Raw genomic sequence first — 305 nt, 5'->3', positions numbered from 1 at the left:
TTTGTTAATGCCATCTTTTGAGCAAACATCATACTGTACAATGCTACCGTAATTCAACTTGGAAAAGAAATGCATAGATAGTGTCTCTTAAATTGTGTGCACGTTTTTTTGGCACCCCGGTATAATTTCCCACCTAATTCCCACCACAGCCCAGTGACTCAGGTGTCAGCATGCTCCCTTAGAAATAAATTGAGTTTGCAACAGGCTAAGTAACCTGCCCAACTGCCAGAGCTCACTAGGGTTTGGCCCTGGGTCCTGCATTCATTTCACCATACCCTGCACCGCCACCCAGCCCTCAGTGCAGC

The sequence above is a fragment of the Otolemur garnettii genome, unplaced genomic scaffold, assembly GCF_000181295.1.
Source record: "Otolemur garnettii isolate 467f Iridium unplaced genomic scaffold, OtoGar3 scaffold00053, whole genome shotgun sequence".
NCBI classification, from domain to species: Eukaryota; Metazoa; Chordata; class Mammalia; order Primates; family Galagidae; genus Otolemur; species Otolemur garnettii.
This window is presented reverse-complemented; position numbering follows the sequence as displayed.